The following is a 16228-nucleotide window of genomic DNA, read 5'->3' on the forward strand; positions in this document are numbered from 1 at the left end:
AAAACACTTCAATAAATATCAGAATAATATTTTGACATAAATTTTCAATGAGAAACAGTATGACATGTAAAGACATATAATTCTTTGCATGGCCCAAAGATAGGATTTACAATTGTAAAGAAAAGAATTAATTGGTAAAGATGACTCTGTTAATTAGCAAATGGTTATCTCTAATTAAAAATTTTAAAGTTCCTTTCAAATGTATAGTAGTAATTCTACAGATTCACATATCATTGTAATGATACCCTTACAAAAATCCTGCTTTTTCACAAGTAATTGAAGAAATATTGCAGCAAAGATTAATTACCATCCCACTGTCTAAAAGTGTACCTTCAAGCTGTTAAATGAGCGAACAGAGATCTATTATGACTTTTACAAGAATGTTACTCTCCATGGGGATTACTGCTATTAACAGCAGGAAATGCATCATTTAAAGACATTAAAATTAAATGGAAATGTTTTCACCCATTTAAATAAAAGTCCTTGTTCTTTACTTCACAATAAAACTTGCTTTCACTAGCTTCTTTATTGTAGGAGTTTATGCAAAATTTTCCTGGTCGTGCCATTTCAGATGGCTTTTATACTTTTTAATCTCTATATTCCATTTTCTTTTCTATAGAAACAGTGGTAGAGGTATAATTTAACAATATTTACAATCTGATACATGAGGACTTGGTTCCAACTATAAACATTACTTGTAATATAGCACTATTAGCTACTTATTTCAAATTTAGACAAGTTATTTATACTCAAGAATCTTAGATCCTAAATTTGTTAGCTTTCTTCCCTTATGTGCTAGATTCTATGTAGGGATTTGATTTTTTAAAAAAACATAAAATATATGTGTGAATATAAAAAAAACAAGTGGAGAAGAAGAGAACAATCTCTATATTTTAAAATATTAAAAAATGATGACATGCCATCCCCAAAAATCAAATTGGAAAATACTGAAATTTATTTTCATTCTCAATACTAGCCAGAGTGCAATGAAATGGACATTTATGCTCACTTCATATGGGGAAAAAAATTGGTCCTTTCTGGAAAGCAATTTGGTCATATGAATCAAGAGCCTTGCGTATAATCTCACCCTTTGACTCAGTATTACTACTTCTGGGAACCCACCCTTAGAAAGTAATGCAAATGTTGACAATTTACCCCTGAAGATGTGCTGGAGTTGTTTATGATAACACAATGCTGGAAACAATCTAAAAGCCCAACAAAGGGAATGCTTAAAGCAAATATGGTAATAGAAAGAACAGAATATTTTACAACTATTAAAAATTATGTATACAAAATATTTTTAAGTGAAAAGCCAAAATGCTTATGATATAATGTTAAATGAAAAAGGCAGAATATAAAATTGGATGTGTTGGGACCTAATCAAACTTATAAGCTTTTGCACAGCAAAGGAAACCATAAATAAAACAAAAAGACAACCTACAAACTGGGAGAAAATATTTGCAAATGATGTAACCAACAAGGGCTTAATTTCCAAAATATACAAACAGCTCATACAACTCAATAACAAAACAAACAAACAAAAAACAACAACCCAATCAAAGAATGGGCAGAAGACCTAAATAGACATTTCTCCAAAGAAGACATAGAGACGGCCAATAGGCACATGAAAAGATGCTCAACACTGCTAATTATCAGAGAAATGCAAATCAAAACTACAATGAGGCATCACCTCACACCAGTCAGAATGGCCATCATTAACATGTTTACAAATAATAAATGTTGGAGAGGATTTGGAGAAAAGGGAACCCTCCTACACTGTTGGTGTGACTGTAAGTTGGTGCAGCCACTATGGAAAATATATGGAAGTTTCCTTTAAAAAGCTAAAAATAGAGCTACCATATGATCCAGCAATCCCACTCCTGGGAACATATCTGGAGAAAACTCTAATTTGAAAAGATACATGCACCCCCAATGTTCATAGCAGCACTATTTACAGTAGCCAAGACATGGAAGCAACCTAAATGTCCATTGACAGATGAATGGATAAAGAAGATATGGTATATATATACAATGGAATACTACTCAGCCATAAAAAAGAATGAAATACTGCCATTTGCAGTAACATGAATGGATCTAGAGATTATCATACTAAGTGAAGTAAGTCAGACAAAGACAAATACTATACGATATCACTTATATGTGGAATCTAAAATATGATACTAATGAACTTATTTACAAAACAGAAACAAACTCACAGACATAGAAAACAAACGTATGGTTACCAAAGAGGAAAGGGGGTGCGGGAGGTATAAATTAGGAGTTTGGGATTAGCAGATACAAACTACTATATATAAAATAGATAAATAACAAGGTCCTACTGTATAGCACAAGGAGATATATTCAATATCCTGTAATAAACCATAATAGAAAAGAATGTGAAAAAGAATATATATGTATAACTTAATCACTTTGCTGTATACCAGAAACTAACACAACATTGTAAATCAACTATACTTCAAAAACATAATAATAATAAAATAAAATTGTTGTGTATATTATGATCTAAATAGGAATGAAGAGAGGAAAGTGAATTTAAAATAGATCAAAAGGAACTGTGTCAAAATAACAGTAGTGGTAGTTTCTAGGTTGAGGAGATTGTAGGTAATTTTTTTCTGGTTCTTAATCATTTTCAGTACTTTCTAAACATTTTATAATGAGAATGTAGTATTTTTATAATCATAAGAAATCAACAGGTTGGGAATTGCAAGCAAATTTTACCTTTTAAAGAGTGGGGACATAGAAGCAATTTCTTCATAAATGGTCCAATTAAAAAAGCAAATTATCTAATAGCATTTGTACATTGATTCTACTTTTGTTTTTTAAAACAAATTCACAGAAACAGAAAGTAGAATGGTAGTTACTGAGGGGAGGGAGAATTGGGGAGTTGTTGTGTGGGTATAGAGTTTCAGTTTTCCAAGATGAAAAGTTCTGGAGATCTGTTGCACAATGTGAATATACCTAATACTACTAAATCGTACACTTAAAAACAGGTAAAATGGTAAATCTTATGTTACCTGTTTTTACCGCAATTTTTTAAAAAGCATAATTATATGAAAACTGGTATGTGTGTGGGTGTGTATCAGGATAAAATACAAAACTGTTAGCAAGAGTTTTCCCTTAGAAGTAGGGAAAGGGGATGGTCAGGAGGGAACTTTTACTTTAAATACTTCTGTATAATTTGAATATTTTCAGTAAGCCAATACTACGTTTACATCTTTTTTTTCCCATTGGAGTGAAATCTAGATCCATTTGTGGTTTCTTGATCCTAATTGCTATAACTTTCAATAAAAGAGTAATGAGCTAAGTCACTTGTATCCAATTTAGCAGTCAATAGAAGCATGCAGCCTGCAGATCAAAGCAGGATTGGGAAACATTTAAACACATGTATCGTTTCCCTCAGAAGTTACCTGAACTTTTACATCAACTCTTCAATGTCAAAGTGTTGTGTAGTTAAAGAAAAGATCATAGTACTTAAGGGACAGAATGGAATAAATGAAAGATATAAAAACTACTGGAGTTAATATCCAATATATATAAACAGCTCATACAATTCAACATCAAAAAAACAAACAACACGATTAAAAAATGTGCAGAAGAACTGAACAGACATTTTTCCAAAGAGGAAATGCAGATGGCCAACAGGCACATGAAAAGATGCTCAACATCGCTAATCATCAGGGAAATGCAAACCAAAACCACAGTGAGATATCACCTCACACCTATCAGAATGGCTATCATCAAAAAGAATACAAATAACAAATGTTGATGAGGATGTGGAGAAAAGGGAACCCTCCTACACTGTTGATGGGAATGCAAATTGGTGCAGCCACTGTGGAAAACAGTATGGACGTTTCTCAAAAAACTAAAAATAGAACTACCATATGACCCAGCAATTCCACTCCTGGGTATATACCTGAAAAATCCAAAACCCTAATTCGAAAAGATACACGCACCCCAACGTTCATAGCAGCATTGTTTACAATTGTCAAGATACGGAAGCAACTCGTGTCCATCAACAGATGAATGGATAAAGAAGATGTGCGTATTTGGAAATGGTTTGAGCCATTAAAACTTATATATATATAAAATATATATGGATATTATTATATAATATATTATATATTATATATAATATCCCATTATATATTTTATATATATTAATAATGGAATATATAATATCCCATTATATATAATACATATTATTAAAATATATATTATATATATTTAATATTATGATATTATTATATATATATATAATGGGATATTAGCCATAAAAAAGAATGCAATGTTGCCATTTGCAGCAACATGGGTGGACTTGGAAGGCATTATGCTAAATGAAATAAGTCAGACAAATACTGTATGGTATCACATACATGTGGAACCTAAAAATACAACAAACTAATGAATAAAACAAAAAAGAAGCAGACTCACAGATATAGAGAACTAGTGGTTACCCGTGGGGAGAGGGAAGGGGAAAGGGGCAATAGAGGGGTAGGGAATTTTTTTTAAAAAAAGGTTACTGTGTGATTATATGAAATCATGTGTGTGAAACTTTTGAAAATTGTAAAGCACTATATTAATTAATTAATTTATTTATTTATTTATCTTTGGCTGAGTTGGGTCTTCATTGCTGTGTGCGGGCTTTCTCTAGTTGCAGCGAAGGGGGGCTACTCTTCGTTGCAGTGCACGGGCTTCTCATTGCGGTGGCTTCTCTTGTTGCAGAGCACGGGCTCTAAGCGTGTGGGCTTCAGTAGTTGTGGCTCGCGGGCTCTAGAGTGCAGGCTCAGTAGTTATGGCGCACGGGCTTAGTTGCTCCGTGGTATGTGGGATCTTCCCTGACTAGGGCTTGAACCCATGTCCCCTGCATTGGCAGGCAGATTCTTAACCACTGCGCCACCAGGGAAGCCCTATAAAGCACCATAGAATTTAAAGCATCTTTCATTCAATTTTTAAAAATTAAATAAGTAAATAACTGCTTACAGGGTTATTGATCAGTTCACAGTCAGCACAATAAAAATTTAAATGGAAAAATGTTAAGTACTTATTTAAAATTACCTATATAAGATGAGCTAATTAATAACAGAACATAACCATTTGTAACCAAAATTTGTATGTCCATTAATTATGGCTATTTACAGCAGCACATGATCTACCTGCTCCAAGTACTGAAAATCAGTGTCTGAAATCTCTGGATATACTAACAAAGAACATTCATTCATTTATTCATTGACTCATTCAGTAAACCTTTATGGAGCAGTTACTGCTGTGTCAGACATCATGTTGAGTCTAAAACAAAAAGAAATATCAGTTTTGAAATATTTCCTGGGCACCACCTATGTATTTAGCACTGTGCTAAGCATGGTGGCAATTATTACAGAGGAATGTGGAGAGGCAACTCTCACCTCTATACAATCAGCATTTAAAATAGAACTTTAGAATTAGAAGGAATATCAAAGCAGTCATTTCTTACTTTTTTGGAGTTAACATTTTTTAATGAACTGATGATTCGATTTGACAGTATTTATTTTCCTTAAAGCCTTAATTGGGAAAATAACACATGTGAAACCACATGAGTTCCAGTGCTTTATTTTAAAATTTTATAAGTGTATGAATCCAAAAGTTTAGAAGTCATTGTCCTAAAGGTCATCTAGAAAAAAGTATGTATTTAATTCCATAGGCAATTGGAATGGTCTCTAAGTAATAGAATGGTAAGATTGGAGCAGTATAATTGTGACAGACTAGAGGCTCATTATTTGTTGACAGCTCCTTACCAGATTCTAGCAAAGGTAATTTAGTGAAATGTAAACAAAATCAAAAATATATAAAAAGGAGAAACTATTATATAGAATAATACAGAAAATATGAAATACAAATAGATATGTTTCAATTGTTCAAACCATTTCCAAACACGCACACGCCCATACACACACACCCATACAACTCAGCAGCAATGAAGTTAGTGTGTGTGCTAAACTGAGATATCAAAATCAACTCAATACATTATGCATACCCTGTTCAACTCTGCTGTTCACAAAGCCTAAGGAAAAGAGTAAGTCTCGAGGTGTTGCCTCTAATTTTTTCAAGTCACTGAGATGTAATATTATTTATTTAATATTTTTGTAAATGGAGTTAGCAGTACCCCAATTTTAATTTTTGATTATGACACTGACCCAAGTATAATTTGTCACTGCCTTGGCTTTCTCAGAGTATAGAGTAAGAGAAAAAGTAAAGACTGATAAACCCTCTTATTTATTTTGAGTGAATGTACCAAGAACAGTTCTACAAATAATGGGATGAATCACTGCATTGCAGAAGACAGCATCTGCCAAGGTTCCATTTTAAAAAGCTAGCATTTCTATAGCTCCCTTTGTTCTTCCCTTGCTGTAGGCCACATGTCTCTATTTAGGGCACACTATTATAACATCAAATAGTGGCTAACCATCAGGACTCAATAATTTGACTGTCAAATTGACAGCTTCATTTTTATTTCTCTTCTAAAATATGTATGTTACCTTTTATTTTCTTCTTGTATCATTTTTCTATTAAAAAGCTGCTCTTTTAATTTTTTTTTCTTTACACAAGACTCATTAAGCTACCTACTCTGGGCTTTGTGATTATCCCCTGAACACATTTCTTTATGAACATGAACTTCTGGACATTATATAAGCTATTTGATTCCAGCCTTGATCTTCAAGGAAACTTTCCAGGGTGCTGTACTTGTGGTTTCTTGAGTAGACCTGCCTGGAAACTACCAACATCTGCCCAATGGAGCCAAGCCTTTGTCCTCAGCAGTAGTTCGCAAACTTGATGGCATTAGAATCACCTATGCAGCTTCTTAAACACATGTAGGCCCAACTTCAGCCCAGTTCGATTAAGATCAGAAATTCTGGTGCTGGTACCCAGGCATGTGTAGTTTCTAACTTTCTCTACTTTGCCAGAACTGAGAAACACTGAAGAGAGGTAGAAATGAACTAGTATTTCCAAAGTTATCTCACTGACTTGTCATTATTTCTTTGTCTTTGTATGTCTGTCTCCTCTGCTAGACTGTGAATCCCTTGAAGACAGTATTTGGCATAGCAGATTTTCAATAATTTCATTTAAAACAAAGATCCAAATTCTTTACCGTGGCTTACATGGCCTGGTGTCATCTTTTCCCTGCCTGTCCACCTCATATGCCCCCCTTGCCCCTGAGTTTCTTGCAAACATGCCAAATTTATTCCTATATCCTGGGCTTTGCAATTGCTGTCCCCTCAACCAGAAACACTCTTCCCCCAGTCCTTTCTTTATCTGGCTCTTTCTCATCATAAAGGTCTTTGCTGTGCCCTTAGAAAGTCCTTTCCTGACCAGCCTATATAAAATAACCACTCCCCTTGCAGTCTCTATCATCTTTCACTGTCTTTTTTTCTTCATGTTACTCACCTCTATAAAAAATTAACTTTCTTATTATTATGTACTTATTTACTGTCTATTTCCACCCCCCATCCCATCCTCTCCCACACTAGATTGAAAATTCCAAGAGACTCAGAACTTTGACTTCTTTGCCATTACAACCCCAGGGCTTGCTTACTGGGCTTGGAATGGATAATAAAATAATAAATATTTTTGAAAGAACATTGAATAAGTATTTGAATGAATGAATGACAGCATCAACCCAGCAGACTGTTCAAAAGTTCAGGCCCTCTTGGCCCTATGTTTTAGTATCATCTTTTTTTTTTTAATTTTTATTGGGGTATAGTTGATTTACAATGTTGTGTTAGTTTCAGGTGTACAGCGAAGTGAATCTGTTATACGTATACACATATCCATTCTTTTTTAGCTTCTTTTCCTGTATAGGCCATTATAGAGTACTGAGTAGAGTTCCCTGTGCTAAACAATAGGTCCTTATTCGTTATCTATTTTCAACATTTTTTTAAAATTAATTAATTAATTTATTTTTATTTTTGGCTGTGTTGGGTCTTCGTTTCTGTGCGAGGGCTTTCTCTAGTTGCGGCGAGCGGGGACCACTCTTCATTGCGGTGCGCGGGCCTCTCACTATCGCGGCCTCTCTTGTCGTGGAGCACAGGCTCCAGACGCGCAGGCTCAGTAGTTGTGGCTCACGGGCCTAGTTGCTCCGCGGCATGTGGGATCTTCCCAGACCAGGGCTTGAACCCGTGTCCCCTGCATTGGCAGGCAGATTCTCAACCACTGTGCCACCAGGGAAGCCCTCAACACCTTTTTGATGTTACTTTCTTGTCACTCTGTTTCCCTTTGAAAAAGTGTCAATAAATGTACTATTCCATTTATTAAATTCATTGTTGATTTTAAATCATTGTATTGGATTTTTCTGTAATTTACTCCCTCTTTTGCCCAAATTACCTTGTGTTTCCTAAAGTCACCAAGAAACAGAATATGAAAACCACATGCCATCCTGCTGTAGATTATTGAGATTTGAAGGCTGATAATTATGAAGATTATTCATTATGCTGTATTATATTCAATCAAGTCGTTGGCATCTTTCTAGGATGATCTTTATTCCATTGTCTTAAAAATAGAAATAATCCTAACTTATTTAAATTTATACATTAAATATACATAAATGTATATTTTAAAACTTAATATAGTATTTCCTTTCAACAGATAATGTTTGAAAGTTAAAATTTTTAAATCTTAAAGTCAACAGTCCTTACAGAAGGGTCAGTTTCTAATTCTATAATGAGATCTGATATGGAAAGGACTTAAAATACAGAAATTCACTTTACAGAGGAAAGAATTCATCTATTCCATAAAGTAAACTTCAGCTAAATAGCTCATGTAAGAAACAGGATAAGAAAAATATTAAACAAAATATGCTCAGTAAATGTACCATCATGTGGTATCTATTACTGTTTACTACCCTGTAACATAATACTCAACTATTTTTTTCAGTTGCTTACATTTTTGATCACACACATCAACCCTGACCAAATGATCATGGAGGGCCTTGCAAATCATGTTAATGAAATTCAAATTTTACCTTAAGAGCAATGCAGTGCCATTGAAGGGTTGGTTCTTAAGCAAGGAGGATATTATCAGGTTGGTGTTTTAGAATTTTACTCCACTGGATGATGAATGGAATGGAAGAGATTGGACCTAAGGGCAGAGAGTTCTAGATAAGAACTACTGACCTGGAATTGGATAGTGACACTGAACATGAGGAAAAACAAACAGATTCAAGAGAGACTTAAGGAGATAAAACAGACAGAACTTAATCATTGCTGTTTATTATATCTTGTCCCCTTTTATTTATACTTTTTGTGCATTTTACGCAAAAAGTATAAATATGGGGATGGTGTTAAAAGTTTATGAATTAAAGTTATTTCACATTAAAGAGTGATGAAAGCAATATCTTGCTGCCTATCCATCCCAAAATCTTGGAAGAGTTACAGAAGCAAAGCTGTAACAGATTCACAGAATACTGATCAGATATAGCATCAGAATATTTGACATGTAATTTCTTTTGTCCTTTTTACAATGAGTAATACATAACCTGTACGTAATACATAAGTAATATATGACATAAGTTGACAAACAGCAATACCACTTGTTTGTCTGCATACCCGAAGGACTATGGCAGCAGCCTCCCTATGGCTCTTATGTAAAAGATAATGGTTTGTAATGGTCTGCCGGGCCTTTATTTTCTTTCCTGCCCATGTCTGCATGTCCACATCCAAAATATACTCCCCAGCTCATTTCAACTACCATCTCTCTGCCGTGCAGCTGTCTCAGATCTCAGAATCTGTAAGTAGCAAATCTTTTCCCCTACAAATTTCCCATATTCCCTTTATGACACTTCATGTTCTACTTTGGGTAAAGGTCTTATCTCCAGTAGACTATAAGCTACTTGTAACCAGGGTCCTTGTCATTTCATCTTTTATTTACCCATAGTACTTAGCATAGTGCCTGGCATGTAATAGAAACCCCATAAATATCCGTCAAATGAATAAATCAATAGCTATTTCCAGCTGCTCTTTCCACCTCTGCCTTGTTTCATCTAGATCAATAGCAATGGAAATGCTGCCAGAAATCAAAGCCTCATGGGACCTTCTGAATTATAGGTTCAGAGAACAAGGTTCACTGGCAACTTTGTAAAAACTATCCCAGATATTTTACTTAAAGAGATACTGCTAAACCACATGTCTAAACTTTGATTTATAATCTCTCTGACAATAATCCCAATCGAATATTGTAGCATAAAAATTTTAACCACAGGTTTCTTTGGGAACTTGGTTATCCCCATATATCAACTATACATAAGAAAACGGCTCAAGCTAACCAGATTGGGGTGCCTGTACTGAAACCCAAGACAGTATTAATAACATTAAAATAAACTTTGAGCTTCACACTCATTTTATAAGTAGTTTTCTGAGGAAATCAATTTCTAGAAAAGAAAACAGTCATGTTGAAACCTCAAAAACAGAAAACTTTAATTCCCTAATAAAAAGACAACTGCTAAAGATAATCAGATCCACAAACCTGGTAGCTGTGGTATCTTTCAAATGTCTAAACTGCTTCAGCGGGAAGCCAGCCAAAGTCCTGTCCATGTAGGCCTAGAATACACCTATTTTTAAAATTCCTTTCTTATTGTTTGGAATGCTTCAATCTTTCAGCACTGGGTCAGAGGTGTATTTGGCTTCTGTGGTTTCAGGAGAAAGGAGTTTAAGCTCCTTAAGCCCCAGAACATTTGGATTTATAGCTGAATCATTCCTATTTGTATTAAATAACAATAACAAAACAAAGCTATTAAAAAAGGGCATTTAATATTGAGGTAAGTAGGGATAAAAAGGCATGATATCCAGGATTTCCTTTAAAATATTTCAGCAAAGGGGAAAAAGGAGATAATAGATGAAAAAAATGACAAAATCTAGATAGGGATTTAATTTGGGTAATGAGTATACAGGGGTTCATTGTACCACCTCTCTACATTTGTGTATGTTTGAATTTTTTAAGTGTTACATTACTGTAAAAAATTTTTTTTAATTAAAAACAGAAATCCAGACAAATAGTGCCCAGAGTCCTGAATCATCCTTGAGAACTGCAGGGTGTATTCCATCATGGGCTATATGTTTGACTCTAGACTCATGTCCTTAAAGCTGACTCTCAGCTTTTTATTTATTTTATTTATTTTTTATTTTTGGCTGTGTTGGGTCTTCATTGCTGTGCGCGGGCTTTCTCTAGTTGCGACGAGCGGGGGCTACTCTTCGTTGCGGTGGCTTCTCTTGTTGCGGAGCACGGGCTCTAGGCACACGGGCTCAGTAGTTGTGGCTCACAGGCTGTAGAGCACAGGCTCAGTAGTTGTGGCACGTGGGCTTAGTTGCTCCGTGGCATGTGGGATCTTCCCGGACCAGGGCTCGAACCCGTGTTCCCTGCATTGGCAGGCGGATTCTTAACCACTGCACCACCAGGGAAGACCTGACTCTCAGTTTTGATATCATTTGTTTCATGGAGAAAAGAAAAAAAGTGCCTTCAGAGAGCCAACTGGATGTGGCCCAGAACACTGAAACACAGCCAGAAATTTCAGGATGGTTCTTGACCTCATATCTCATAATTTTCTGGGGACACAGTATCTTCTTGGTAGAGGGAGCTTGTTTTCTGCCTGTGGTGGACATGTATCACTTTTGCTGCCTACATCTACTCTGCTTCCTATGATAACAATTTCTAAATTTCCATTTGGGGATCCACTCCACCCCATTCTCAATCCATGAAAAAACTGATTCTATCTCTGGATTTGGGGGTGGACCTTAAGACCAAGATTAAGTCAGTCAGAGCATCGCATCTCCTCAGTCACTGACAGGTTCCTAGATGGGCACATCATCTAAAGCAGGCCAATCAGGGCTGAGGAGGTTCAGGTCTTAGACTTCTGCTTGGCTATGGGGAAAGTGAACTCTTTCACACTGGGTTGGATATTGGGTTAATGTATTCTTGTAGTTGCTTGAAGGCATCATGCATAGCCTGACAAAGAACTGAATACAGCAGAAGGCAGCCACATAACCAATGCAGGTCAAAGGAAGACAGGTTCAAATGACATCAAGTGAGCCCCGACCAGCTGCCTTTGAAGATTGTCCCTGGCCTTTCAGCCTTGTGAGTCAGTAAATTACATGAAGAGCTCTGACTGATATGTAGCTTAATCGCTCCCTTTTGTAATTAAGCCACACTGTATAGTTAGATGGCTTGACGTCATAGCACTTTATAAGGTCTGTACTCCAAAGGAAGATGAATAAACTTAAAGCATAATTCTTACTTATCAAAATACATGAATGACTTCTGAAAATGTGACTTCATGGCCATTAAATTCTGTGATTAATTCAACAAATATTGCATGCCTACTCTGTGACTGTGCTAGCTGCCAATTCCAGCAAGGTCAGGGCAGCTCAGCAATGGGAAGTAAATGCAGTCTCTAAATCTTTCCATTTGCTCAATTGACATATCTAGCTCTGTCTGAGATTTTTATCACAAAAAATTTCAAGAGTATTTCAGTAACATAACTGTTACTGACCCAAGACCCTCCTAGATGATTGAGGGTCTCTGTGACATCCAGGCTGAAGCTAGAAGAATAGGAGTGGGCATTTGCGTAAGGTTTCCTCTGGCTCATGAGCCTAGAACAAGGAAGATCTCAAAGATGGTTTCCAGAAAGAAAGCTGAGGCCAAGCAACAAGATCCCACCAAAGCAATAAATTGAGAGGGATGGGCAAAGAGTGAGACAAAAACAAGTGGGAGCCAATGGAGAAATCAGGAGCAACTGGTTGGAACAGAAGGTGAAAGATGGAGGATCTCAGAGACCCAGGTTATCACACCTGGGAAAGGGCTGTGAAGGTGCCAAGCTATTTCAGACAAACAGTAGAAAAATATTGTAGAATCATCATTATTTTAACTATGATAGTGAAAAAAAATTCACTTGTCTAAACGAAAATCAAATAGCATCAGGAAGAGAAAGAGACCCCATGGGTTTCCTATCCTGTTACACGTTTTAGCTTCTCTAGACCGTGAGACGGAAATGGTGGATTAGCAATCAACATCCACTCCAACTCTCCTCCAGTGTGCCTTCCAGCTGTGCAGAGACTAGAAAACTCATAAACATATTTCCTTACATTCCCTTGTAGCAAGAGTTCTGGAATCAGGATCCACCAAATTGATGCAATTACATGAGATCCAGAAGGTGAAAGCAGTCACTCTGCTCTTGTTTTGCTTGCTGCTGACAAGTAGGATTTGGGGCCGGGGGAAACATGTTGGGTTTTTCTGCAGCTTAATTCTAGTGTCCAGTCACGAGGTTTGTGAGGCTATTGTGGGGAGCTTTTGAATTCCACAGTTTCATGGCAGCCTCCTGATTCCCCATCTTCCTGATCAAGCAGCAACTAAAATTTCAGGCCAGTTCAGCACTTCTGGGAGTCACTCCTGCAGGCCCAGCAATGTGCTCACAACTCCAAATTTATAGGAACAAAATTCCCGATATTTAAATCTCTCCTTAAAAGAGCGAAATGGTTTCTGCTTCCTGAAATTGAACCATGAAATATTATATTTCCTAAAGCATTATAGATTTGTGGTGATAAACAAGTCAAGCCAAAGATGAATCCTGGGGCTTCCCTGGTGGCGCAGTGGATAAGAATCCGCCTGCCAATGCAGGGGACACGGGTTCGATCCCTGGTCCGGAAGATCCCACATGCCACGGAGCAGCTAAGCCCGTGCACCACAACTACTGAGCCTGCGCTCTAGAGCCCATGAGCCACATCTACTGAAGCCTCTGTGCCTAGAGCCCATGTTCCTCAACAAGAGAAGCCCGCACACCGCAACCAAGAGCAGCTCCCGCTCGCCGCAACTAGAGAAAGCCCGCATGCAGCAACGAAGACCCAACACAGCCATAAATAAATAAATAAATAAAAATTTAAAAAATTTTTTTAAAAAGATGAATCCCATTTATAGGGAGGGGTCATTTAGGCACAAATGATAGTACACATAAAAGAAAATGCATTGGAGCATATGCAAATGAGCAAAGCAGCAGAACATACTATATATATCTCTGCAGCAGCTGATTGTGTCTTACTATCTATGTCCTCAGGTAGAAGGGTTTCCATGAGGCAAACTTCCATAATGCCAAGCCATCCATTTAGAAGTGTTAGCCAAGTTAATGAGGTTATTGGTACTCAGGTGTCATTTCCCCATTGTAGGCACTTAGGCCCAACGTGGAACATTAATAAATTGAATAGGTCACCAAATGCAGTGGTCTTGTCAAGATGGAGCTGTTTGTAAAAGGTTATGAATCAGATTAAAATCGTCATTTGTCACAGAGCTAGGGAGGCAATACTCTTCCCTTAGCCACAGATCCCTCCACACTTTTCAGAAAACTATTATATAAACCCAGATTACAATATTATTAGAAAGCATTGCCAACTGGAGTATGCAGATCACTACCTGTTTCTCTCATTAAGAGCACAGCAAGGAATAATAACCATGAAATGTCATCCTGGGAAAAGCATAAGCTTGAAAGGAAGTACGGCAGTTGAATTTGGAATCCTATAATGGCCCTGGAGGGAAGGTGATTCAGCTAAAGTTTGGTATTTGTGAAGATCTGACTCAAAACCTCTACCATTTTTCAGCACTGCAACTAGGAGACAGAGGGCTTTTTTCTTTTTTCCAGTGGAGTCAGTGTGGGAGCTCCAGCTCTGTCCTGTGTTTAGCACTGCCTCAGGGTCACAGACCCCCAAAAGACCTGGGAATCCAGTTCCTATGGTGCTGCCAGTAGAGCTTCCAAAGTGATTCAGGCAAATTCCAAAAGCAGGATCAACTTGTGAGCTGCAGTGGCCTTTGAAAAACTAAAAATTAGAGAGAATTCACAGAAACAGAGGATTTTTATGATTACTTATTGTTTGTGAATAATTTTTAAGCACATTTTACACTTGGAGGAGATTGTACAGATATCGTATTTGTATTTTCACGAGTTGATTGTAAATATTTTCGTCATTATGCATATGCTAAAAGTACAAATAATTTATCTTTTTTTTAAAGGTGAGTGTGTCTACTTTTCATGCATGAGAATCCTAGGGAAAAAGTGTCACAAGAGAAAACAACCGAAAACTCTCCACTTTAGTCACTGAAAGCTAATGCGGTAACCTGCGTTCCTATTGCTTAGCTCCTCCAAATGTCTATCCCCTTATTAACGACTCTGCTTTATTAAAATAACTGTTTCACACAGCATTTCTACAACAAGGGAGCATGACAATCAAGCCTAAATCCATATTCTGCAGCTTGGTATGTGCGCTTCCCCTAAACTATCATTATTAACCAAGTTATAAAGATTTAAGTAAGAAATTTAAAATGTAAGCAAGTTTTAGAGATAAACAGCTACCAAAAACAAAACAAAGGGTAAATTTTACCATAAAATGCCATGTGTGATTTTAAGTGCTTTAGAATATATCGTTCCACTGCTGTAAAATTAATTCTTGATGTGTGTATGTGTAAAATGTATATATACACAGTACGAGCATTTGAAGACATGGTCAAATTAGAATATTTTAAGTTATATAAAAACTTATTAATTTTTCTTCTATGAATCTTAACTTTACAAAGCAGGGAGCAGCTAAAGTCAACATTAAACCCTCAGAACTTTATTTCAAAATATAAAAGAGCATCGAATTGGCATCACTCTTTGTCACCTATGTGTATATCAGGCCTTGCAAGTGATTCTACAGTTGCCTCACAGTGGGGCCCTCCAAGCCTGTGAGATATCTGATTCCTGTGCTCTGCTACGTATCTAACTCCTGCATCCAGCAGAGCGCAGGGTCATTCTTAGGTCATGGTGGTTAAAGATGGCTGTCAATTCACTGCTTGGGCTGGGTTTCAAGTCTCCTTTATCTCTGTCATATTGATGATTCCTAGTGATATCTTAGGAACTTAACCACACCAGCGATATGCATCTTAATGGTGTGTTTTGTAGCACCAAAGTGTTTGTATTAAAAGCTCAGTATGGTGTATTTGAAAGAGTCTGTTACCCTTTGAAAGCTAAGAACTGGAACAAATATACACTTTTATCTGAATAAATGGTTATGGTTCTATGCTACCTTGCAGATTTTTAAAAGGGGGGGTGGTTGTAATAAAACAAGTTGAAACTAGTTCATCCTGCCTTTTCTTGTGCAAAAGTAATTATTATTCAGTCAAAAATATGCAGTGAAAAAGAATAATTGCATAAGAGGACACTATA

General features: G+C 36.5%; 1 protein-coding gene across 1 annotated transcript in view; it reads right to left on the reverse strand.

Annotated features, from left to right (window-relative positions):
- Positions 1-7948: 7948 nt before the first annotated feature.
- The window catches only part of HOXA1 (homeobox A1), a 29797-nt gene continuing 21517 nt past the window's right edge, over positions 7949-16228 (reverse strand). The window contains exon 4 of the mRNA XM_082398020.1: positions 7949-9129. The gene's annotated coding sequence lies outside the window, so the exon portion shown is untranslated. The remainder of the gene's footprint in view (positions 9130-16228) is intronic.

The sequence above is a fragment of the Balaenoptera borealis genome, assembly GCF_965194805.1.
Source record: "Balaenoptera borealis genome assembly, chromosome: 7".
NCBI classification, from domain to species: Eukaryota; Metazoa; Chordata; class Mammalia; order Artiodactyla; family Balaenopteridae; genus Balaenoptera; species Balaenoptera borealis.